The sequence below is a fragment of the Drosophila rhopaloa genome, unplaced genomic scaffold, assembly GCF_018152115.1.
Source record: "Drosophila rhopaloa isolate 14029-0021.01 unplaced genomic scaffold, ASM1815211v1 contig_3, whole genome shotgun sequence".
NCBI lineage: Eukaryota > Metazoa > Arthropoda > Insecta > Diptera > Drosophilidae > Drosophila > Drosophila rhopaloa.
In genome coordinates, this window is record NW_025335123.1 from 21015476 (window position 1) to 21042415 (window position 26940).

Here is a 26940-nt window from a genome sequence, read left to right on the forward strand (position 1 = left end):
TTCAATCCGAACCGACTGCCAACGACCTGGTTTTCAGGCACGAAGTTGCCTTCGTTTCAGTTCGCTTAAATTTAGTACAACATGCTAACCATGCAATAGAGAGAGAGGGGCATAGCCAGTGCGACAGAGAGGGAGCAACGCTCGGGTATTTTATTTTTAGCAGCAGGACGGCACGCGAACTCCACTATTTGGGAACACTTTTCACTGATCGAATGGGAAGCGAGGGGGGGCGGCGGAAAAGGGGAACAGTTTTCCCCACATTGTTTTTGCATGCGCGTGCCTCTGTTAACGACGGCAGCGCGGCCGACGTCGACGGCGACAGAGGCGGCACTGCGATGGCCAAAGAGCGATTTTCCTATAACAAGTTTTTAGTACGTGTTCCGCCGTGTCTGCAGACAGTCGTGTAATTCGGTTGCGTGTCGCTCGCAACAACAAAAAATCACAAAAAACAACAACAAATACAACAATAAAAACATAAAAATAAAACAAAAATAAAAAAAAAACTACAACTCCACACTGCATCATAACATCAAACAAACAACTGAAGTATAACCCCCAAAATATATCAGAAACATAATTTTTTGAAAGTGCAATCTGTGTTTGTTCCTAGAATTGATGAAATATATAAATATATATAAAAACCATGAGGAAAATGATAAGAAAATCTAAAATAATTATAAAAAATTCCAAATAAATCTCAAAAATATCTAAAAGATATTCCATAAAAACGAAAAAATAAATTACATTTTTTTTGTTATTGTGTGTGCCTGTGTTTCTGTGTGTGTTGGCCAACTTCCTGTGCAACCGGTCTGCAAAAAAATCAAACCCATTCATTCAGCATCCGAGGCGAGTTGCACCTGCAACTAAAAAATACAACTAAAAAAGAAGGCAATTTATAGAAGTAGAAGTTGGCGACATAAACCCGTTTTTTTGTGGGGAGGGGAAAATACAGCGCCTCCAAGGCCAAACACGATATCCACTTGGCCACAACAAAACACCTCGCAGGACCGCAAAAAAAGATTTAGCAAAAAAAAGAAAATACAGCTGTGAACAACTTTCCACATTTTCCTGGACATTTTCCTTTATGGTAAGTTGCGTTTAAAGCCGTTGGCTCACTTAAGTGATATGCTTACACTTAAACTTATATGGCTCTTGGCCTATTAAATGATACAGGTAACTTGCTGTTGGAACACAAATAGATGTTCAGTTATTACTTTGCTTCTTCTGTTTAATATCTATAAAAAGTTTAATTAAAAGAGTCACGCATTACAAAACTCCAAGTTTTCAGAGTGTTAAAAGTTAAAAATAACAAGCACAAGTAGTTTTTAAAATATCATGATTTACTTTGTGACTTATAGAATTAATGACATTTTAGAAGGGTCAGTAACCTATTTTATTTGATTAAATCATTGAGTTATGTAATCGTAAAATAACATTTAAAAAAAACACTATTTTAAGTTTAACAAGTGAGTGCAGTTGGAGAACTAACTTTCAATGCTAATTTTTGTAAAATTGAAATAAAATAATATTAATTTCTTTACTATAAATATAGACTGTAAGTGTGTTTATAAATTCCTGAATATATTTTGTATATCATTATATAAAACACCACTCAACTTTAACTTGTAATATAATAACTCGAAAAGTTTGTTTTATTTTCAAAAAGTCAACTTAAATAAGCCCAAAGGTTTTTGCTAGAGTTAAGAGGTCTGAGCTTCGTTTGAGGACTCAAGACCGAAAAATGTTTCTCCTTCATATTTGATGCAGCTAAGTATGCTATGCTTTATTTTCCCCATTTTCCCCCCGAGCTTTTCCTTGTTTGTCTTGCATTTAAGGGGCTGTTGCTTGAGTGCAAGTGAAATCCAAGCCCGGCCAATCAGCCAATCCATCAATCAATCAATCAATGCAAAATGACTTGGAACTTTTTTTGTTGTACATGTGGCGGTAGTACATGGTGAAAATGTTTCAAGTCAATTAGGAGAGACGCCCACGTCATAAATGTTGGCAAAAAAAAAAAATAAGGTGGGTGGGCGGCTTTCGCCCGGGGATCAGAGGTCGTATTCCGCTTCCGGACTTCGCTAATGGAATGACCAAAAATGCCAGACCTCCACAACTGAGCAAATTCACTTTGATGTTTTCGCTTTGTTGGCTAAACTTTAATATATATTCCGATTCCGTGTGCTCAGAGGCTCGAATTTTCCATGAAATACATTTTTGTCAATTAAAATTAATAGTACAGGGTTTATTCAACGATTTATTTTCGTTCAAAAAGGTACTATTTAACCAATTTTAGTCGATGTATACTGTGTTTGGTTTGATTTGAAAAAAAGTTGTTATTGGATACAATGGATATATCCAATTGGGAATGCATTTTTATGAAACTATCTATGGGAAATATTAATAAAGCATAATATAATCTAATAAGAGTATTCTAAATATACTTAATCGAATTGGATTTTTGGCATTGTGGATTCCATTTAATCAAACATGGGTTTAGTTCTTAAATTATATTACTTTAAAATTAAACAAACAAGCGGAGTCTAACAAGAAAATGTTACTCAAAAATAATAAGTATTAACACCTATTGGAAAGAAATATAAGAAAACCTACAAGTAAGAACCTTATTAGAAGAATTCCAATAGGATTCAATTAGATTTAATTGGACAGATTTCTACAAAAAATTAATAAAATAAATATTTACTTTATGTTCATTCATTTTAATAAAGATGTTCATAAATAGAAAAATTAGGTTTCTTTAAAATATGCGATTAACCAATGTTATTAGTTTTTATTATGTAAATAATAATCTGGACATCAAAAGCACATTTAATATTATCTAGGAATATATGTGTATATATATGTAGATATACACATATATATATACACATACAGCTTACAACTATTACCAAACTTTTGGTAGATATTTTTATGGAGCTAGTTAGCTTTTCAAATGGCCCAAGGCCAAGCTTTAATATAACAAAATATATAAGAAAAGTACCGAGTTCCTCGCTTTTGCGGAGAAAAAACAAACCAACCAACTTTGTGGGTTCACCTCTGACAGATTGGGATTTGATTTGGTTCAGATTCTCTCACAATTTAATTGTAGTTTCCGAGCGATTTACTTGAAAGTCTGTGAAAAACCCACCTCTTAGTTCCCACTCTATTAACTTTTAGCCAATTGCCAAAATGACAAAAACCAACAGCAACAAAAAATCTTGTTTGCCAATCAAATTTTTCAAGTGGAGACCACAACAAAGCAACTGAAGAGGGAGAACGGGTAATAGCGGAAAATTCGGGAAAATGTGGGTGGAAAACCTCAACAAACCAGACCAAAAATATTTCTCTCCTTCTCTTTTTTTTTCCTCCTGGTGTTTCAAATTTTTTCCTTGCGTTCGTGAAGTCATAAAATTTCTGATTTTTTCAAGTCGAAACTTTTCTAATCAAATTAAGAGTGGGGCAAAATAGGGGGATGTGGGGGCGTGGCATTGAGATGCTGTGAAAGTGAAAATTATCTAAGACATTCTAAAGTCGGTGGAGAAATAAAGTCTAAAGTACAGTACATAGAATTTCCGAGAATTTTCAAACATAATTATTAATAGAATTTTTACTTAGCAGAAAAAATATCTTGTTTTAAACAAAATAGAATGCACATAAATTTGTTCATATTTTTAGGCGAATTGGAAAAAGTTAAATTAAAAAAGTAGGAACGTTGGAATGTTGTAATTTAGCAACATTAAAACATACTTAAAATGTATATAAAATATTAACCAAATACGAGTACGAATCGCGTTTAAAATTTAATTTAATGGCAAAAAAACGTATCATCTGTAGCAAGCCAATAATCGAAAATAAGAACACATGAGCAAAAACTCAAAAGTAGAACAATAAATCCAGCGAATATTCGCCATACCAAATGGAATTCGTAAAAGTGCACACAACTTCACAGACTTCTCAACTCTGATCCCTTGCCAGTGATTTAACGACGTGAAACGCACTGTGCTGCCCCATAAAAATGTTCATCATCATTTGTTGCTTCGCCCAACTGCAAATGGGCAAAAGTTTACACATCTCAATGACCTTGGGTACCAGAAATACCCACCACCCACCGCCCCCACCGCCAAAAAAAAAAAAAACATATTTATTTATAAATGCGATGCGAAGAGCGGAGCGAAAAAAATAGAAAAGTTTGCTGCATAAAACTGAATTACCGGAAATTGGCCAACAAAATAAAAGGGAAATAAACGGCAATGCGAAAAAATGCTGGAAGCTCTTGGTTTTGGCCGAAAGTAGGTGGCCAAAATGGAGAAGAGGAAACGGAAAAGTTTTTTACCTACTTTGGAAAGCGGGAAGAAGCTTGGCAAAAAGTGAAAAATACACACGAATATAGGTGCTTATATATAAACAAGAAACTAGCGCAAAAACTTTGCTCAAAGCGAGGAGCAATTGGAAAAACAACAGGATCACCCTTTAAAATTTATATTTATAAAGTTAACAAACAAATATCGATGGGTATTAATGCAAAAAAGCTTACGCAAAAAGCGCAACTATTTTTTTTACTTTTATTTACTTAAAATCAACTTTAATAGTTGATAAATGCAATGCAAACATTTTCGCGAAATCTAGCTTGAAGTCAAAATAATTTACCTGAAATATAAATACATATCTTTGAAAATTTTCTGGACTTTACCCAAAAAATAACATATGATTACAATAAATTTAATGTTTGAAAATACACCACACAAACAATTAAATTTAAATATCAGATTAACATATCCCTCTATTTTAATTAAACTGATTAAATACATACTAATGTCAAAATTAAAAATACCAACAAAGGAAAACTAGGAAAATATGCGTTTAATTTCTGGTCTTTTTTCCCCGCTCCAAAAAGTGTGCCATAATTTCTGCATTTCCTTGGGTTTTCATTTAAATTTTAGCGTGCCTTTTTGCGGCTCCTGCTGCTTTTTGTTGTAATTGCAAGTGCGCCACTTGCTTTTGACACCTGCTTTTCATTGGGTGGCAAGAGGGGAGGGTGTGGAAATTCGCCGGGGGGGGGAACCATTTATTATGGCCAGCTTCTTGGCTTTTTCGCCCACTCCAACACCCATTTTTCCTTCTGCTCTTGCTTTTTTTGCGATGTTTTTGCTGTTGTTGGCTGACGCCGTTTGTAATTGACATGAAAATTTAATACCATAATTTTATTTTGCACTTGGCCTACACACCACGCCCACTGCCCACCGCCCACCGACGCCTGGTGTTTGCCTTTGTGCTTTTTTAGATTAGAAAAGTTTTGTCCTTGTTTGTAATTTTTATTTTTATTTTATGTATACATTTAGGTTGGGCTTTCTCTTGTTTTTCTACGCCTATGCAGCCTCGCCGAGAAAAGGGCAAAGTTTTCGGTCAACTCGAAAGTTTTTAAAGTGGACAAAACTGCAGTTTTCCTTTTTTTTCTAGCCGCTTCTTTTTTTCGCAGTCTTCTCGCCTTTGGTACACTTTTGCAATCGATCGATTTTAATTGAATAAAGCAGCCATTTTTGTATGTTCATTTTATTTAAGAACCCTTTTTTAAGAACTCTAAAATTCTTGTTAAATTTTTGAGTGCTAAATTCATGTTTTTTTTTATTATGATAATAGATTTCATTGATTTTTGTAACTCTTAGTGTAATTTTTGAAGCCGTGTCTCTTTAAAACTCTTTTTAAAAAACTACAAAACCTTCTGCAAGCATTTAAAACAATTTTAAAATTCCTTGAAATACTTAATGGCACTCTGGAAAAAAAATAGTCAAAGCTTTTCTGCATTGCATTAACACTTTTTCACACCGCTGAGTTCTTCGAAAAGCCCGAAAAAATATACTTACATACTTTACTTAATTATTATTTAAGCTGGTTCTGGGCAAAAAAAAAAGGTGCTCCAATTGAGCTGCGATTGAGTTGAGTCCGTCTCACTTTGGTTAATTTTCATTTATTTGCCGGGGAGCATTTTCATTTCACTTTACCGCCGTGAAAATGTTTCCCGGTTTTTTCCGGCAGGGTTTTCTTTGCCGATTTTGTTGTGTTTTTTTTTTTGTTTTTTGTTTTTTGGCCGAAGTTTGTGCCTCCATTTGAGCAGAAAATCGCGAGCAGCTCGCTGCCGGCGCTTTCTGCATTTGAATGACCTGGCAGCGAGAGAGCATGCTTAATAATTCAATTCATAGGCCCAGTCACGAGAAGGAGTCACGGAATACAAAACAAGGGGCAGAATGGAAATGGTAAAAACAAAAAAAAAAGAAATGTATATGCAGGGGAAATGGACAAATAAAAGGCCGGCACAAAAAGAAGTTTGCCACTCATCCTTCGTTATCCCTGAAGGGTCCTGGCATCCTTAAAACAGAGTGACACACCGTCCAGGAAGCGAGTCCTGCCCTTCACATTAGAGGCAAACAAAATGGGCAGCACAAGAAAAAATTATACCTTCCTTATTTTCCCTGCCGCTGTCTGTTTCTGTTGTTTACCTTCATTTGCATATACAATTTTTATACAACCTGCAAGCGTTTATTTGCCGACATCCTGGCCATGTCCTCTGTCCATCTTATTTCGCAACGCATTTTGTTTTACTCTGCCGGTGCAAAATGTAGTATAAAGAAGTTGGGAAAAAAGGTGAAAAACATTCTAAAACTCGGTATTGACATTTTTCAAATGTATCCAAAAATTAATTGTTTCTTATGTATTTCTGGTAAATCTCTCTTATCTCATAACTCATATTTTTAAGGCTCACTTATGTACATGTTTGTATGCCAGACAAATAGAGGCTGGGAAATGCCGCCCACTTTGGAAAATTCTTGCTCATTTGTAGCTGGAAAATTGCTTTGGCTTGCAGGCAGGCCGAAATTTAATTTGCCTAAAATTGTTAAATGAAGCCAAACTTCAGGAGCAGACAAAACACAAACACACACACACACGCACACAAGCCAGCTTAGTTTGTACTTATGCTTTGTTAATTTAGTTATGCCCAAGTATTAAAAAGAGATTTTTGAGCTCATTGAGCTTCACGCAGAGCCAACAAACTTTCCTCCCTCTTTATTTTGCTTATTTTTATTTTCCTCGCCATGTTTTGCGGCCAAAGTTTTGCACACATACAGCTGTGTACAAAAATATGGTATCTACTATTTGCAAATGATAAAAAATGTCTATCATTTCGATGGTATTTATTGAAAGTAATAAATCATCATAAAGCATCTAATTGTTTGACAGTTTTGAGTTTAACATGTTTGAGACTTGACAAAATCAGTTGGAAAGAAAAGATAGTTAAGAATATAATGAGTATACCAGAAATTGTACTATAAAAAAGTGATAATGAAATTGCTAAGGCATTTTAAACAACTAATATGCCATATATATGTCGATTTTGTAGAATGTGAAATTAATATTTTGTCAAAACTGTGCATACACTTGGCAAAAATTACGGTGGGCAACCTTTGGCGCTTCTTTGGCACTTTTGATTAAAGTAAGTTGAGGGGCGAAAAAGAAAATGGCCTCAAGGGCCAGTCAAAAGCTGGAAAATAGTCAGAAAAAGGGGAAATGCTGCGGGGGCAGCCCGTTGACTATCCAATCACTTACTCCACTCATTCATTCATTCGCTCATTCATTCATTTTCGGACTCGAACTCGGACTCTCGGGTCGACTTTGCATTTAAATCAATTTAAGCGTTTTACAGTCAGTTGAACCTTTTGTGCTTCATGTCATGTGCACACCGACACACACACACACACACACTGTGGAAAACCCACAGGCATAGAAATGGAAAATAAAATGGGAAATGGGAAATGGGAGGTGAAACTGCGAACGGGGTCTACCAAAACTGCACAGCAAAGCCAACCGCAAAAATAGAGATGGGGCCAAAAACACGGAAATTCTTGGCCATTTATAAGGAAAATTAAGCCAAAAAACTATATAAACATGTAACACAATTTCAAAGTAAATAAATGAAATATTTGCGTTTTAGGCAAAACTTCGTGGTGCTCCGGTTTTTGCAAATCTTTTGAGTTTACAAAACTCTGAGGAACGCTACTCCCGATTAAAACAATCTGATTGTTATGCAGTAGATAGAACCCGGGAACTCGAAATGTCTCGGATATTCATGGAAATTCGGTCGATTCGCATGCGATTGGCATTTCGTAATCCCATCACGTGCTCATCTCTAGAAAGAGATAGCTATGCTGGCGAAGAAAGAGACGGACTGAGGCATTTTGAGAGCAAATTATGCAGACACTTAAATATGCCATAAAATTATTCGAATTCTGCATCAATTCTTTGCATTCGTATGCCTTCGTTCCCATCCCCTTATTTTTGCCTTTGTTTATAACTCGAATTTTATTTATTTTTGCTCAACTCGCAGGAAAATATGTAAAAAGATGTGTATACATTTTCCAGGGTTTCTCTTGAAAGGATATATAAAAGTTCATTGGGTCATCGAATGTGGGAAGGAAAATCGAAGATGGCAAACACTTGGCGCACCAAAATTATGCAGCACTTTCCTTTAACTCGGCTTATATTTCAAATATATATATATATTTTTGTCACTTCTGTATACAATGTATACGTTAATTTAGGAACTATCTCGATAACTTTCAGTCTGGCAACACTTTGTGTTATCTCCATTTAAAAATGACTTCACTTTTCATAATGAGCTTTACTAATTTCACTATATGCTTAACAAATGTCAACTTGAATTCTTGATTTAACTGCAGATAAACAGATTTAATATGACTTTTTTTTTTTTGTTCTGCTCGACTGTGGCAATGATGATGATTATTTTTATTTATATATTTTTTTTTCTGGCACCGCTGCTTTTGTTAAACCCAAACAAGCGTGTGAAAATTGCAGCTGTGTAGGGACGTGAAACAGGATGCAGGACACAATGGTCTGTGCGTTGTCCTGGCAACAACAATTGTCACAATTGTTAAAAATTTATAATGATACTATGAACTTTTTATGGCCGTCTGGGTACTCGTGTAAAATATTAAGGCAGCCCGCACTAACAAATTTGTGGAAACATTTATTTACTCCGAATTATATGCAACAAAAAAGCGAGACCTTTTTTTTTTTTCGTTGTTGCTAGCAAAATTAAATACAAATGCAATTTTTACAGTCGCACTGTGTCAGCACTCGCTGTCCAAATTGCTATCTCTTTCTTTTAATTCGCTCTGCTGTTTTGTTTTAATGAATTTGTATATTTATATATGTTGAACACATTTCACTGCCACAAAATGATGACAAAAAAAAAATGGTTACAAATAAAGGCAACACAAAAACGGTAAACGATAATGAGAGGGAGTGGCAGAAAAACGAGTTTAGCTGCACAAACAGGTTGCATTTTGCGAAAGTTAACATTATTTCGGGCGAAAAAAGCGACTTGCTTTAAGTTTCAAAAATAAGAGTACTTAAATTGAAATTAGTTGTATTACGAAGTTGCTTAACAAATGCAAAAATTAAACTGTATTTGAAGGTATGAACTAAAACTACAGGAAAAGAATGCCACACAGCGTAATAATACTGGAAATATAGTTACCAAAACAAGGAAACATCCAAAAAACATGAAAACAAGTCCTCAACTTTCGAAATTAATTGATTCGCATTCCGATTTGATTTGACCACAATTGAATCGATTAGCAATCCCTCAACACCTTTTCCCTAATTGCATTCCCTGCAATATTTTGCCAAATTTTCCAAGTGGCGACCAAAAAAAATTGATTTTAATGGGCGGATATTAATTGCAAGCATGCCATAAACGTGTACATCGCATGCTGATTATTTTTGCGCACCGAAAAATATTCTAACTTCGGTTTATTGCGATTGCCAATTGTCGAAAAACCGCTGCCGTACAATCGACGATGATTAATACGAACAATGGGTGAAAAGCGGAGAAACTCTGTGCGGTGGGCATCAAATTGAAAACCCAATAAAACACTCAATTTATTTAAATTGCAAGCGATTGACAATCCGCACAATTGAGCACAAATGCACCGCCACCAAAAACCGCACACAGAAAAAAAAACAAAAAAAAAAAGGGAAAAGTTTGTACTTTTGGAAAAGAACTACACTCATATCAAGTTTAAGTATTTAAGTGATAAATATCATTTCTAACCTGTCAAAACATTTATTTGTATGCTTTTAAAATGTATTAAATTCTTTGTCAATTTATTTCAAAAATAATGCCACAAAAATCACCTTTGTCAGTTAATTTCAAATATTTTTTTGATTGTTTTGTTTTGTTAAATATTTCAACATATTTAAATTTCCTATTAATCCAAGAGAAAAGGTCACAAAAAAGAAGACACTGAACATATTTTTATATTAAAACTCAAAACATATATTTTTAAAGCATACTTAAAATAACTTTTTGGAGTATTTTCAAAACGTTTGAGTTTTTCGAACTTTTGAGATACCAAACAACGAAGCTATTGCCTTTTTTCTCGGTGCACAGTAACTGAAATTCATTTTATTCCATTTCACAAGGCCCTTCCTGTTTTTTCGGCTTTGTCTCCTGGGCGTGCGAATGTGCGAGTGGGTATATCTGATTAGTTAAACAGGACACGTAACGCTTGCCACAGCAAAAGTGACAACAACAAGCGGCGAAAAAGAAACACTCGAATATGAATGACAAGCGGAATACAAAATACACGATAAAAAGACAGCACAAAAATTGGCAAATAAAAACGTAAGCAAATCAAAAATTTGAGGCAATCGGGAATGCAAAAAACAAAAAAAAAAAAACAAAAATTGATGTAAAGAAAATGGAGCGGGAGAAGAAGTGTTTTCACATCTTTTCACAAGGCGGAAAATGCTGATTGGGCGAATTTCCCCTTGACCCAAACCCAAATGTATCAGGATTGGGCGAACAAAACATTTCACAAAGTATACAAGCTATTAGCAAAATATAAAAATGTGAAAGGGAGAATATTCTGATGATGTTAACAAAATATTTAAAGTCAACGTCACCCGAAAAGCTTATTAAATATATATTTTATGAATTGTGTTAGCAAGTTGAATTGAATTTTAAGGCAACTACTTTTTAGCCTTGTGTCGCCCTTTACTTTTAGTTTATTTTCCATTTATTTGTACTTCTGCCTCGGCTATCTTCTCGTTCCTGGTACAAAATCTCTGAATCTGTGGCAATTGGTGGGCGTGTTAGGAAACCACCCCCTGCGGACTACGCCCCAGCATCCCATTTGTCATAAAACATAACTCAGCAATTGCCCATGCCCCAATAAGCCCACGTACGCCCATCAATTGTCATTTTTATCAGCGTACCATGTCGCGAAATGTTGATTTTTTTATTCTCCACTGAAAGGAAATTGTATATTGGCATCACGAATTAACTTATAAATAATGTTAACGATTCATCTTAGAGCTTGAATTTATTTTTTGTTTATTTATTGTATTTTATTTTTGTATTATATTTTTCTATAGCAAATATCTTTTTATAACATTGCTACACAATTTATATTTTGGTATTAAAAGGTTTTAAATTTGTAACTCAGACATTTTGAAAGTCTTAAATTTTTCCGATTTAATTACTCTATTTTTCCCCAGTGTCTTTTTACTGGACTTTTTTTATTTGGCTTGTCCTCCTAAAAGTAGGCTACAAAAAATGGTCGGAAGTCGCGAGGTGGAAACAAAGTGCGTATTATTGACGCCCGGGCTCGCCTTCTTTGTTGCCGCTGTACATGTTGCTGTTGCCACCGTAGATGTTGCTGCTGGCTTTAAAAAATGTTACAATTTCTGTGTTGCTGCCGCGCAACAATTGCTGAAGAGGAAATACCAGAAACTAGCTTAAAGACAAAAGAAACTAACCAAAAATACAGCTGCGTTCAAGGCACTAGTAGAAATTTTGGCCAGAAAATATAAAAGGTGGATTTAAACTCACATCGATTTTGTCAGTTATTTAGAAATGTATTAGCAAGTTTGATAAAACATTAGAATTGTTATTGTGTTTATTGGTATATAAGTTTAGAAAACACAGGAAGTGTTTTTTGGCATTTTAAGTACATGTATTTATATTTTTCCGAACATATCTGTACATACTTTGCAGCTTTTTCAAAGCCTTTAAAGTGGTACATTTGTGGAAAGTTTCTGCAGGTGTTACTGGCACTTTGTTTGATGTTTTTCGGCATTCAAATCTCCCCACTGCAGTTTCCGTAGTTTCCGTCGCCCTGGTTTTTGATACTGTGGCCCTCGTCTTAACTTGGCTAATCAAAAGATTACTTGTGTGTTTGTCAGTGGGCGTCTTTGTCTGCGGTTGATTCCACTTCAAAAGCTGCCAAGCTGGAAAAGTTAAATACGCCGAGCCGATACTTTTGATTTTGACATGTGTGGGAGCTGCTATTGTGGCATTTTGTAGTTTATTCAAATTTAAGTCGCTTGGAAGGTCGTCACCAAGTTAGACAAATCAAAATTATGTTGGGAAATTCTTCACATTTTTAAAATGTCTCTGGTGTAAAAGCATTTATATGTCTCCACGACAGTTTCTTCAGGTTTTTCTTTTCATTTAATTTAAGAGTTTCTGATTTATTCTTTATTTTAAATAATATTTTAATTTATATATTTAAGCATTTCAATTTTAATTCAATAAATTTAATTTATTTGTCATTTCAATCTAAATAAATATTTATAAATCGAATTTATATGTTATTTTAAAGTATTTAGAAAAGCAGTAATATAAGAAGTAAGTGGATTTCTGAACCTCGTTAATATTTTCCAGGCATAACGTTCGATTGTAAAATTTTTGAAATTGCACAATTGCTTGCCAAATTTTCCATTGATTTTCCTTGTGGGAAGCGGAGCATATTCCTATGCCCCCACATATCTGAAAGCTCATTAATAATTAGAGTTTTGCGAAAATAGAACAGACTGAAGCCATTAGTGCACCGCCCCTCCCCCTCCCTCTGCCTTCGCCTCCCGGAGGACTCATGAAATTCAAAACTATCTCCGGCCCCTTTCTATATTCACCCAACCCCCCCACCCCCCTCCCATTTCACCACCCCCTCACTGGGTGCATTTTTGTGTGACTGCTTTTCTCTGGTCGCTTTCCCAGCTGCAGCTGATAAGGATGTTTAAAGTCGTGGCTGGGGCATCGTTTGTTTACCATGCCCATAGCTCTTGCCCCCCGTGATTTTCACCCATTTTCCAAACATTTTTCCCACCCCCCCCATCGCCGCCCGTGCCCCACTGCGTATACGCAATATTTCAGTGGAGCCCCCTTCTCACCGAAAGTAATGCACAAAACACGCCGGGGCGGAGAGCAAAGGGGACGTGGCCGGTCTGGTAAGCTGAAATGTTTGCGCTGCTATCTGTTCTAGGCCTGGTTATCATTACCCAACCCCCCACCCCCCCTCCCGACAATCCCCTTACCCACTTATTTTGCCCACAAGAAAGGCAATGCGTTTTCTGTCTTGTCATATGATTCAATGAATTTTTCACACAGCCACACAGCACGACAGGGGTGTAGCTAAAAGGGGGGCACTATGGACTTACACTGGGAAAAAAACTAATTTTACAAAATTATATCATTTCGAAAATCATAAAATCAAAATAAAAAAATTAAGGAATTTTTTAATATATTTATTATTTGTGATTATGTTTGTGTTTTTTAATAGAGAAAAGTGTTACCAGTGTAAAAAATATATATTATCAAGTGTTTTATAAATTTAAAAAAAATAATAATTCAAAGCAATAAATGTGATATTCTTGAAAGAATTTAGTTGATGTGGACAACTACTGGATATATAACATTTTCTCTCTGTGTGGCGGTGTCCTGGCCAAATAGCATGACAAATGTATGCAACTGGGCAGGAGCAAGGCTCCAAAGGACGAAATGGGGAGACGGCTTGTTACATGCAAAGCCAAAAAACATTGCAACCCAAGGACAGGGGCGGGGCAAAGGGGGTCCTAGGTTCCTGGGGACTTCCAGAGGGGGTGTTATGATTGTTTCACGAGCTGACAAATAGAGCAACATGGCCGGGGGTGGGCTATACAGTCTCTCTCTTTTAGGAAAATGTATGCCTCTCCCTGGCAATGAGCAATGTGTTTTGGGGAAAATCGTCATGGAAATTGGGGGGAAAATCGAGAGATATAAGAAGGCGTGGCAGGAATAACCATATGCTGCCAAACACTCGGATTCTTGAGGCCAGAAAATATTTTGTTCGGTCAAACGTATCCTTTACACAGGATTCGATAAGTTTAATTTACATATAAAAGATAAAACGTTAAAAAAAGTTAGCAAAAATATGATAATAAAATGAGAAAAGCCATCTCACAAATATTTGTATTTTCTTTGATTTAAATAATTAAGTTGGCCATAATTAAGTTAATTACTTCAAGACACTTGCATTGGTATGAAAGGAATTACCTGCAAAATTAAGGAAAGTTAATGCATTGAATTTTACAAACACATTCCTTAGAACATGTGTCATTAATAAATTCACAAATCTACCATTTTCACTTTCACTCCTCTTAAATCTGTGAACATTCCCCGCCCGAAATTTAAAGGGAATTTAAATTCATTTACCTGACCAACAGCAACAATCTCTGCCGTCGAATTCCCATTCAATTTCCTGTTCAATATCCTCTAATCAGGCCGAAAAGTGTGCTACAAATTCCGCCATTTCCTTTAATACCCCCCCTCAAAATACCTAAGTGTACATATATATATCTATCTATCAAAATTAATATTTCATACCGGAAGAGGAGAAGAAGAGGGAAAGAAGGAGCCATTTGCTTGGCACATTAATATATTTATCAAAATCGTTTCCTTTCGTTTTTGCGTTTTTTCCATCGGCTTCGCCTTCGACAAATATTTTCTTTTTCGTTCGTCCCTTCGAAACGACGTGACATAATTAGCAAGAGAAGGGAAAATACAAGATGAAAATATATAGGGGGCGTGTCCCTGGCATTAGGGCGTAAAAATATTAATTTCCACTTAAATGAAAAATTATGCTCAATTTGAGTGCCGACGCAGCAAATAAATTTTTGCACATAAATTTCCAAGCCCTAATAACAATAACAATAATAATCAGCGACATTACGAGGGGGAGGGGGAGTGGGGGGTTTATGAAAAAGGGGCGGTGGCAAACGAGGGGGGGAGTGGCAGCTAATGCACGGCTATCGTTGGGCGATTAAAATTTTGTTATTAATTAGATGCGCCCGGTGTCGTGTAATAATTCACAGCTCATCTATACACACATTTACACACACATATATATACACACACGTTGCCCACGCGTGTGTGTTGGTGAGTTGTTAATGTGTTGGGCATTAGTGAAAGTGTGCGTGCTTGCGTATGAATCATCGGGCAATTAAAGCACAAAGCCAAAATCGCTTTACAAATGCGATTATTAAATTCGCAGTAATTAAAGAGAAGTTGTATTTCGATAAGCACAACAATCGATTAGCGATTACATCTAAGCAGTCGATAACGTATTGAATGAGAAGTTAATTAGCATTTTTAAATTATATACGAAAAGGGGAAGAAAGTCAAAACTAACCAGTACCATTATTTATATTAGCATATACTATTTATTAATGGTTATTTACTTTAAATAAATAATATTTAAAAAATAATATTCTGAAGGATCTAAAACTTACTAAAAATACTTCAATTTTTATAGTAATTAATAAATTATATTATATATACCAAATTATAATAATAACCTAAGTAAAGTAAGTGTTTAAGTGATTTAACTTAGTTTTAAGTAAACGAAAAGGTTTTAAAGTGAATGGGGAACTTCTTTATGTGAAATATTAACCAGCTAAGACTCGAAAATCTCCACAGCGAGGAATTCAGATTTAAATACCCACCAGACAGGCAAAAATGTATGGCCAGCATTAGTTTGCCGCAAAAATTGAACAGTTCTCCACGGTTTTGCGGCCTCGTCTGCCGTTCCTCCTGCAAAGAGGCAGGGATATATACATATAGATATACATATACATCTGCCCCCCCCTTCAAACTACACCCATGGCCGGCGGCCTCTATCAATTTCAATTGCGTTTACTGCCGCTGGCAGTGTAATCAGTTTTTCGCTTATTGCCGCTAACTTTGCCCGCACACAACGAGGTCAAATCAGACACGACACGCCCACCGCCGCCCCCTTTTCGGCAGCCCTGGAAAACGGAGAATATTGGATAATTGGGCTATGCGAAAAATCAGCCAATAACATTTGCAGTTCTTGTTGAGCTTTATCCTTTTTTAAGCCCTCCATTTTTGGCCACTCAATTTCTGTATTCTTTATTGTCAATTTTATTTACTCAATTTTTAACCCCTTATCTTTCCACTATATTTTCGAAATTTCCTCTTGTGTTTATTTATGGTATACATTCTTGTTTTTTTTTATGTTTTTATAGTTTTGTTTTGCCGAAAAGCGTTCTTTTGTTCATTTTGTGTATCTGCAATTGGCGAGAAATGCAAATTAAATCAATTTTGTTGTTGTAATTGGAGCTTGTCAATTGCTTTGATGTTGTTGCTTTTACCATTTTATATTTTCCTTTTTCGGCTGTTTTCTGTTAAGCAAATAAATGGATGGCATACAAGAACAGAAATAAAACAAAACAAATAAAAACGAGGACGGAAGCTAACTTCGGCAAGCCGAAGTTTTAATACCCTTGCAGACTTTGCCGAAATTGCTAAAACTGAAAAAGTAGCGAAAGGAATAAGGTATACATAAATAAACTAGATTTGCATCGTTTAATGTCAATTGCTTTTATACTGCAAAAATGTCATATAAAAATAGAAAAAAAGGGATACTTTCGCAGCCTTTAACTATTTTTTCTACGGAAGCTGTAAGAAATAGACGTCCGATCGGCAAGCGCTTTTACCCTAATCAAGATATGCGTAAATAAATAAGATTTGGAAAAATTTATGTCAGTAGCTTACACACTACGCCTGAATTTTTCGCGTAGTGTGTAAATCATCAAATTTGGACCGATTTCACCCTGTTGTTCCTATGGAAGCTGTAGGATATAGACGTCCGATCGTCACGTGCTTTTACCCTAATCAAGGTATGCATAAAAAAATACGATTTGGAAAGATTCATGTCAATTGCTTATATACTGTGCGAAATATCCTAAAAAACATTAAATTTTAACCGATTTCACCCTATTGTTCCAATGGGAGCTATAGGATATAGACGTCCGATCGCCAAGCGCTTTTACCCTGATCAAGGTATGCATAAAAAAATAAGATTTGGAAAGATTTATGTTAATAGCTTTTACACTGCGCGAAATATCTTCCATTCTTGAAAGTTATATCCGATTGTTCCTATGGGAGCTATAGGATATAGACGTCCGATCAGCACGCGCTTTTACCTTGATGAAGGAATGCATAAAAAAATACGATTTGAAAAAATTTATAGCAATAGCTTTTACACAGCGCGAAATATTCTGAAAAACATAAAATTTGGACCGATTTTACCCTATTGTTCCTATGGGAGCTATAGGATATAGACGTCCGATCGCCACGCGCTTTTACCCTGATCAAGGTATGCATAAAAAAATACGATTTGGAAAGATTCATGTCAATAGCTTTTACACTGCGCGAAATATCATCAATTCTTGCTAGATATATCCGATTGTTCCTATGGGAGCTATAGGATATAGACGTCCGATCTGGGCGATTTTCAAACTTGATCTGCGTACACATGTTTTAGGACGATTGTGAAAGTTTCAGATCGCTAGCTTTTAAACTGAGCTCGCAAACGGTATTGAAACAGACGGACAGACGGACAGACGGACGGACGGACAGACGGACAGACGGACAGACGGACATGGCTATATCGACTCCCCTATTGATCCTGATCAAGAATATATATACTTTATAGGGTCGGAAACGTCTCCTTCACTGCGTTACAAACTTCTGACCAAAATTATAATACCCTCTGCAAGGGTATAAAAAATTAAGTTTTCTATAATTATACATAAAAAAAAGATTAGCTATACGTAATTAATTTAATTTTTAAATAGCGGATGTAGTATGTACTTGTCTGATTGGCAGCAACTTTTACCCTGAGCAAGGTGTACATAAATAAATTAGATAAATTGCATAGTTTCTTGCCAATAGCTTTTATACTGCAAAATTGTCATATACAAATAGGGAAAAAAGGGATATTTTCGCAGCCTTTAACAATTTTTCCTACGGAAGCTATACGATATAGACGTCCAATCGGCAAGCGCTTTTACCCTGATCAAGGTATGCGTAAATAAATAAGACTTGGAAAAATGTGTGTCAATAGCTTATACACTGCGCGAAATATTCTAAAAAACATGAAATTTTGACCGATTTCACCGTATTGTTCCTATGGGAGCTATAGGATATAGACGTCCGATCAGCACGCGCTTTTACCTTGATGAATGAATGCATAAAAAAATACGATTTGAAAAAATGTACAGCAATAGCTTTTACACATCGCGAAATATTCTGAAAAACATCAAATTTGGACCGATTTTACCCTATTGTTCCTATGGGAGCTATAGGATATAGACGTCCGATCGTCACGCGCTTTTACCCTGATCAAGGTACGCATAAAAAAATAAGATTTGGAAAGATTTATGTCAATAGCTTTTACACTGCGCGAAATATCCTAAAAATCATTAAATTTTAACCGATTTTACCCTATTGTTCCTATGGGAGCTATAGGATATAGACGTCCGATCGCCACGCGCTTTTACCCTGATCAAGGTATGCATAACAAAATACGATTTGTAAAGATTAATGTCAATAGCTTTTACACTGCGCGAAATATCATAAATTCTTGCAAGATATATCCAATTGTTCCTATGGGAGCTATAGGATATAGACGTCCGATCGGGGCGATTTTCAAACTTGATCTGCGTACACATGTTTTAGGACGATTGTGAAAGTTTCAGATCGCTAGCTTTTAAACTGAGCTCGCAAACGGTATTGAAACAGACGGACAGACGGACAGACGGACAGACGGACAGACGGACAGACGGACATGGCTATATCGACTCCCCTATTGATCCTGATCAAGAATATATATACTTTATGGGGTCGGAAACGTCTCCTTCACTGCGTTACAAACTTCTGACCAAAATTATAATACCCTCTGCAAGGGTATAATAAACTAAAGACAAAATATTGCTGACAAAATCGTTATAAACATTGATTTTCAACCTGTTTACCTTTTTTTCTCTATTTTCAGGTGAGTTGACAAACAGGGATTTCGAGTACTTTCAATGGGTTGTGTAAACTGGATAAGTGAGTGTATTTCGGTACTTTGGTAATTAAGTTATTTTCGCCATTTTTTGGTTAAACAAATTATTTAAAGTAAATTTAAGTTTAAGTCATTTTATGAAATGCCAGTCCAATTTTGCATTTAATTTTGTGAAATTTATAAAGTATGGCAACAGAAACAAAGATAATTGAACAAAGTTAGACTGAATGTATTCTAATTAAAACAAAAATAAGAAAAAGCCTCTGAAACGATGCAAAAGTCTCGGTATAAAATGTTCATTCTCCTCCATTAAATTTATTCACTTTTTCCACAAGTTTCCATCTATTTTCCAATTTATATTCCCCCTCTAAATAATTTTTTAGTCTGTTTCGAAGACAGATGCGGCAAGAGGTGAATTCATTTTTAATTAAAAACAAGCCACGCCCACCGCAAAAAAATAAAGCACGCAAAAAAACTTGCGAAATTCAACAACTAGGGATAGAATACATATATATATATATATGTATAGTTATATATATAAACCGAAAACCTCAACCCCCTCGTTTTTTTTTATTTTCTTTGCCATCTTCAGTCAAATTCATTTCGAGTAGAACAATTTTAGCTGTCTGAATTTTTTCCCTGCTTTCTTCTATATTTTTATATTTTTTCCTGCGACAGCTTTTCATTTTGGCCATGGAAAACCCCTTTCCATTTCCATTTCCCAGCATCCCAATGAAGCACTTTCTGGCTTAATGCCTTCCTAATTGAAAGTTGCAAAAATTACAGGTGAAACGGAAAGAGACAGGTATAAGCCGTGGGAAAGAGACGGCAAAAAGTTTTTGCCCAGCAAACCGCAAATAATAACAAGAAGAAGTAGGAAAAGCGGCTGCGGAGAACAAAGCTCGGTAAAACAGAAGTGGAAAATGGGAAAACTGAGGCGGGAAAAAAAGAGAGAGACAGCGATTCGGTCGAGGTTTTGACTAGAAAAATCCTAAAGCGGAAAAAGCTGAAGAAGGAAGAAAGAAAAATCCAGCCAAAAAAAAAAAGATAGGAATTATAAAAAAGAAAATAAAGAAAAAAATGTAGAATGTCTCTGTAGTATTATTATTTTTTGTTTCGGATTTTAGTTAAAGTATTTAATAAATTATTTATTGAAGATGAAAATATGCTTACCACTTTGAAATAACAAAAAAAAACACAACAAAAAATCTTTTCTTTAATAAAAGGAAAAGTTGAAAAATTGTGCATCACAGAGATCACAATTTGACCGAGATTTTATCACAAATTAATTTCCGATCCACTCGGGTGGCACTAATGCACTGGCCTTGACTGTGCCCGCCGAATGTTGAGGTAGTCTAAGCTGCTTATCTGCCGGCAAATGCATTGGAATCGAGTTCTCAATCGGGTCACCGCCGACTGTCGCCCACCTTAACCCACAACCGGCCCCTGGGCGACACTTAACCCATTCCACTGCTAAGCGCCTATTAGTCGGGGGCCCATTTAATTAAGTGGGCGTGGCAATTGATTATAATCGGCGGCCCGAAAGCGAACAACAAACAAAACGAAAATCGAAATCGAAATCCAAATCCAAATTGATTGCCAAATCGAGGGCCAAAAAAGAAAAATAAAGGGTATAGGCGAAAACACGCGTGACCTTGAGGCCATTTTGTAAAGCAGCTTTTCCTCTGGCGATAAATAATTTATAGCAAATTTTCCCCTTATTAATTTGCCAATAGTCAGTGGCAAATAATCAGAGAGCCTAAGGCTCCCAGTGATTTCATTAGCTGGCAAATATAAATTCGAATTACGCAAATAAAACGGAATGCCAGTAAATTATCAAGTCAATCAGCCGGAGGCTTAAACTTAAGATGATTAAAGCTTAATAAGCTTAAATCACAAATTAACATTTTCCATAATTTTCCAAGTTTTTACACCACATTCCTTGTGTTTCCATTGTTTATAATATTTTTAAAATAATACTTCTAATTAAGTACACCGATTATCTATTATTAAAACAGAACTGGTCCTTATTTTTAATTTCCATTTTTGATTGTTTATTTTAAAGATTTGGTATCAAGCATTTTCTTGTTTTCTCTGACCTTTCCCCACAAAATTTGTTCATTGCCTGGGGTTGAATTATTTACTTCAACACTTCTGTTTGGTTTTATTCAATTAATTAAGTGATTAATTGTGAAGCCAGACAGCCGACAACTTTTCTCTCCGCCAAGTCAACAGGAATCGAAAACTTTTCAAATTGTCATAATTATTCAAAATGGTTTTCTGCCCAATTTGAATACAGCTAGCCGAATTTTTTTTCATGGCTTTTCCGAGAGCCAATTCCAGAAATTTTCCTGCCTTTAATCACGCCTCTTTGATTAATGGCTCGCCGGCAATTGACAGGAATTTTTGTTTGTAGAAACAAAAAAAAAAAAATAAGAAAGAAGAGCCAAGAAACGGGCCAAGAAAATAGAAACAGAGCCCAAAATGTTGCCAAGAATTTTTGTGGCTCAGCCAGAGACAAGCGACAACGAGACGAAATTGTCGCAGATTTTTCTCTTTCTACTGGATTTTTCCTTTTTCTGCCCTGCGGCATTGAAATATGCAACAGCAAAGCGGCGGAAAGGCAGGAAAAATGGGGGAAATGGGCTGGGGAAAAGCCTGGGCATGCCAAAGGTAGCTGCCAATTTATTTTGCATTTTCTTGGGTGATTTTGTCCATCTCATTTCTTCTGGCTTATTTTATACCCTTTCAAAGAGTTTCAAAAAATAACTATGCCATACTCTAAACATAAATATACTGAATTTATATATTGATATTACCAATTTAAATAGTGTTTTATGTTTATGTTTTCTTTTTCAATTACAACAAATTAATATTCTAATCTGTTGACTCAAGAACAATACAGTAAAGAAACATTTAACCAAGCTTAACAAATTCTTACCGATTCCACAAATTGACTTCTGTCACGGATTAAAAAGTCAGACCATGGTATTTCTACTTAAAATTCTTTTTTTTTCAATATTCTTTGTGTTATTTTTTTATACATATATATTTTTTTTTTGGCCCGATTTTTTCTCGTTTTTATCGCGACATTTTGCTGCAGCGACTTATGCATGTACGCGAGTTCCAGAGGGGGAAATGCTGAAGGTTTTAGAATTCCTGCATAAATCGCATTGATACGTTTACAGGCACCAACAGCAAAAAAAAAAAAATAAGTAAAAAATGTCTAAAAACGGTGAGGAATTTTTCCTTTTGTTCGGCGGCAGTCTTGGCCACGTTTTATGGCCTCGCCCCCTCTTAACCCACGACAGCCCCGCCCCAGTCTGCTTAGCCTGCACGTGATGTGAAAGAATCGCTATCCCAGCTGAGCCCAGGACGTGTCCTTCCTGCTCAGCCAGCGATTCTTAACTCTTAACTCCGAACTGCAGCTCCAATTCAGATCTCAGCTGGAGTCTACGTCTGCTCAAGGACACTAAGAGAAAAGCTGGGCGAAAAGAGCTGGAAAAGTGTATAAGCTGTATAAACAAAAACCCTACATTTTAAGCCGAAATTCGAAAGTCTTTATTCAAAAGTGGTCTAAAGAATACTCAAGTACCTCCACATTTAAAAAGGTTATAAAAAAGATTGTTTAAATAACTTATTTACAGAATCGTTTAATTTATGTTTTTCTTTAAATAAAATCATGATTTTGAATTGGTTATAATTTTTGTGATAATATATAATATATATTATATATATTTATATTTCATTTTACCAGCAATATTTTGTATCCAAGTTTTCTCGAATTCTTTTCAACTCACAACGTTATTTTCTCAGTCAAGTCCTAATGATAAGTCTGATGTATATGAGGGGAGCCGAAAGCGGGGAAGTTGGCCAAGGGTTATGGTTATTTCCAGGACTCCGGCTCCATGTGAGTTCATGTGACAAATGAGCCAGCAGGCAGGATTCAAGAGTGCGGAAAGAAGGAAATTCGTAGATAAAAAGCAGTTGAAAATGGAAGAGAAATGGAAAAAAACGATAAGAGGAATGGTAAAGAATTGCATTATAAAATTCATACTTGTGGTATCAATATTTGATCAGAAAGCAAGCATGGCCTTACATTTTTGGTTTTCATGTTTCGCTTTAAATTAAGTTGTAAATTGTTTTCAAAAACACCTAAACTACATTTATAGCTATAGAGATTTATTGCATATTTTTAATTTGTAATTTTTTTAATTTATGTATAACTTAATAAGAACTTTCTGTTTATTTATCCTTAAATATCTTTAACTGCTTATTAACTAATCGAGTTGCCTTAGAGTAATATTACATTACCATAACTTTCCTAGGATAAGTGCCGCTTATTCGTCCCTGATCTATCCCAAATAAATTGGCTTTAAGCCCGGCCAAAAACAACTTTACTTTGAGCCAAACTTCTCCTTACCTCCTCAAGTTTCCCAACATCACTGATTGACTGCCAAAAGCGAATAATTCAAAGTTCCTGACAAACTTTCCCTTTTGTTCCTGCCATTTCTTTTCTTTTATGCTCTTTTGTTTATTTTTTCGGTTTTGGCTTTACTTTTTTTTCCGTTTTTTTTTTCGGCTTTTGTGGACTTGGGCCTAGAATTTATTTTTATGACTCACGCACTTTTGCGGCTTCCGCTTAGCTGCTGCTCCATCAAAATGGAGCCATCAACACCTGCTTAGGACGAGAGAAAAGCGAGGGAAATGCGGGGGAAAATGCAGGAAAAAAATCAGAGAAAATTCGGGGGAAATGAAAGTGAAAGGAGCAAAGCGAGAAATATTTATTTCGCAGCCAGAGAAACTTGGCTTTGAGTTATGGCCGGCAGTCGGCGAAACTCAATTTGAATAAATTGTTGAAACAAAACTCAAACATATATGCACTCAAAAAAAAGGGGAGGCGAAACGTCCACACATACACACACACACACTCATACCAAAAATAAATAAAAACCTACACTCAAACCAAACTCAAACAGAAAGAACAAAGCCATAAAAATCAAGGGTAAGATGAAGGAAAAGTCCTGGAAAAAACAAGGTGGGGGGGAGGGAAATAGGGGCAGTGATTTTCTTTTTTTCCGAGTCCATCGAGCTGCCAAACTTTTCGCGCTGCGACTTTAAAATGAAATTTACAACATGGAAAAAAGTACTTTTTCCTCTTTCCACACATTTCCTTCATTTTTGTTGCCTGATTTTTTTGTACTGCAATTGCCAACAGTTTGAAATGTAAAGTGTACTGGTGGCCATGTGAGTGTTTTTTGCATGTGTGAAGAATCAAGGCGCATAAATTTCCAAAATGCCAAACAACAAGTACAGTCCGAATCGGAAATAGTATACTTACGAAATTTAATACAATAGGTAACATGAAAAGAGACCATACATTATTTATAATATTTAAAGAAATCATAAATTTAAGTTACAACAAAAAGAATTATATAAATAATAAGTACGTATAGAAAATCATATTTTTTTAAAACAAAAATTAAATGGAAATTTTTTGAAAGCACCCAAAAATTAAATTGTTTTGAAAAGAAGTGGAGAATGGAAAATGTTTGTACTAGCGAGTAGTCACTGTACTCGAAAAGAGCAGAGGCTGTAGCCGCCCACGCGGCTTTTAAGCTTATTTACTGCTTATATATTTTAGCACCCCCCTAAAAACCTGACACAGCCTCTCTTGGATATCCCTCACGATACCCCTAACCCCTCGGAAGACCCAACCCCTCCCTCCCCCCCCACCACTCCCCCTAGCAATTCGACAACAGCGAGAAATGAAACCAAACAACAACAAACGATTTCCCTCGGCCTTGCCAGCGTCCCCTTCCAATATATTTTATTTTTCGGCAGCACTTCCGTGCCAGTCAGCCACTCCCCCCCCCCTCCTCCTCCACGCCCCTGCATCGCGAGTCCTGCATCCACCCACCCCGCCCCCTCTCGATGGCCCTCAACATGACAAATGGCTGCAAATCGTCTTCCTGTCGCGACCGCCGCGTTGACAGCAAATGGTTTTTCTTTTTCTTTTTTCTGTTTTTTTTTCATTTCATTTTTTTTTTCTTTTGGGCCTGGAAAAATATAGCATGAAGCTTGGTATATTTTTTATCGTTATGTTTCATTATTTATTTATTTATTTAGCATTTCTTGTATATTTTCGCTGTATTTGTTCCGCTGGCAAGGCGAGACTTTTCCTGTACTTATTTTCCCTGACTTATAGGCAACACGAACCATTCTTATCTGCAAGTTTTCCGGGTCTCCAGCGCGGAAATTTTCCTCTTGTTTGTGGGTAACTGGCAACCTAACTGACATAAAAATAGGGGCACAATAATAAAAAAAAAATAGCACGGCATTAAAGGCAACCCATAAAGCTGGGTCTAAGTTTAAGTTTCTGGAAAACTAAAGGGAGTGAAAAGAGGTTCGAATATAATATTTTATATGAATTATAAGCCTCTTAAATACGAATTCATTTTGTAAAATACTCTCAATTTTTTGGCTTTTATGAAAACTGAGAGTCTTCAAATAATAAGATGAGTTAAGTAAAATATAATGAAATGCAGTAATTAGTTTATAATATATTCTAGGCACATTTTATATTATTCCACTTCATATATTATTTGTTATTCGATTGGCTTAAGTACTGTGATACAGCTAAAGATTATGTTAAGATAGGGCTGACTTAAATAAAGCTATTTACCTTGAGAGTAATGCGAAATATGTGGGTTCCTCGAAATGTCGCCCAAAACACTCGACTTTGATTTAAACCGCACCGCCCACTGGCTTCCCTCGATTGAACCCAATATTAACCCGGGCCGACCTTTTGCAAATTGGTAAATTTGCGAAATTCAAGCGTTTTGAGGTTTTGCGACCTTTTGACCCCCCGCAAACCCCTTCAACCCTCGCCGCCACAAGGGTTAACGTTAACCCGCCGACGCGTCGCAGTTCCCGAAATGTCCGGGAACCGCAGTCTTGTCAACTTATTTAGTGCTCGGCCGCAAGACCCAATCACAAACACACGACAGAGACGGGGAGCATTAGCGGGAAAGAAACGGGGTATAAGAGTTGAAAAGGGACGGGGAATATATAGTACAGGCAAACAATGCACTGCCAACACGCAACCCAAAAGTGAACTAAAGTTCAGAGGCGGAAATTTCGCAGCGGCCGCAGCGACCAGAAAACAGAACCGAAAACCAAAACCAAAACCGAGAAGGCGTTGTGGGGTTAACGGGGGCGTTGGGGGGTTAAGAGCGACCGCCAACTAAACATTACGCATACACCTAGTTGTCCGCGCGCAAACACACACACACTGTGCCATCTATTCATCCCACTTGACCCACAAATGTGGCTGGGTTAATAGCACTAATATACCAACAGAATCTCTTAAAATGTTGTCTTTTAAATACAGAAAAAAATGCAGAGAACCGGAAAATAGTATACAATTTTTAATAAATAGCAAACAATGAAATGTTTTGTCAGAAATTGTCTTCTGTAATTAATTAACTTAAAACACTTTAAATAAATTTGTGAAGCCGAAGTACATACCTGATTTTTAATAATTTTAATATTATTTTTAAATGATCTGTAGCTTAATGAATTAATTTTGATTGAAAAATAATTCAATTATAGTTGCTTTTAATAATTATAACAAATATTTTCTTCAATCCCTTTGTATTTTTAATTTGTCAATGCCGCTCTTTAATTTCGTTTATAACTTTGGGGTGTAAGTTATTTAAATAAGTAAATTACCGGT

The 26940-nt window shown here is 35.9% G+C and overlaps 1 protein-coding gene across 1 annotated transcript in view; it reads left to right on the forward strand.

The window, feature by feature from the left end:
- Positions 1-388: 388 nt before the first annotated feature.
- The window catches only part of LOC108045465 (irregular chiasm C-roughest protein), a 48455-nt gene continuing 21903 nt past the window's right edge, over positions 389-26940 (forward strand). Inside the window, exon 1 of the mRNA XM_017124796.2 lies at positions 389-1087. The gene's annotated coding sequence lies outside the window, so the exon portion shown is untranslated. The remainder of the gene's footprint in view (positions 1088-26940) is intronic.